Consider the following 364-nt stretch of genomic DNA (forward strand, 5'->3'; position numbering starts at 1 on the left):
CTGGATCGCCTTTTACAGTTGATTTTTGTATCTCTGCTTCTGTCTCCTTGAACCCCAGTCGGCCTCAGCAGATGGCCGCTCACACTGAGCCTGGTTCTGCTGGAGGTTTATTCCTGTTAAAAGGGAGTTTTTCCTCTCCACTGTCGCTACAAGCATGCGTAGTGTGAGGGAATGCCTGAGAGTCAATGGGTTGATGCAATCACTTGGTTTTCCTTAAGATAGAAAACTTTGAATCAATTTGACTGGATGATCTGGTGATCTGTAAAATGCCTTGAGATAACGTGTTGTGAATTGGTGCTTTACAAATAAACTGAATTGAATTAGCTACTTTCAACAATCTGAGGAAATCAGAGCCATACACAGA

This window comes from Cyprinodon tularosa, unplaced genomic scaffold, assembly GCF_016077235.1.
Source record: "Cyprinodon tularosa strain WSP-4 unplaced genomic scaffold, ASM1607723v1 ctg639, whole genome shotgun sequence".
In the NCBI taxonomy this organism is placed as follows: domain Eukaryota; kingdom Metazoa; phylum Chordata; class Actinopteri; order Cyprinodontiformes; family Cyprinodontidae; genus Cyprinodon; species Cyprinodon tularosa.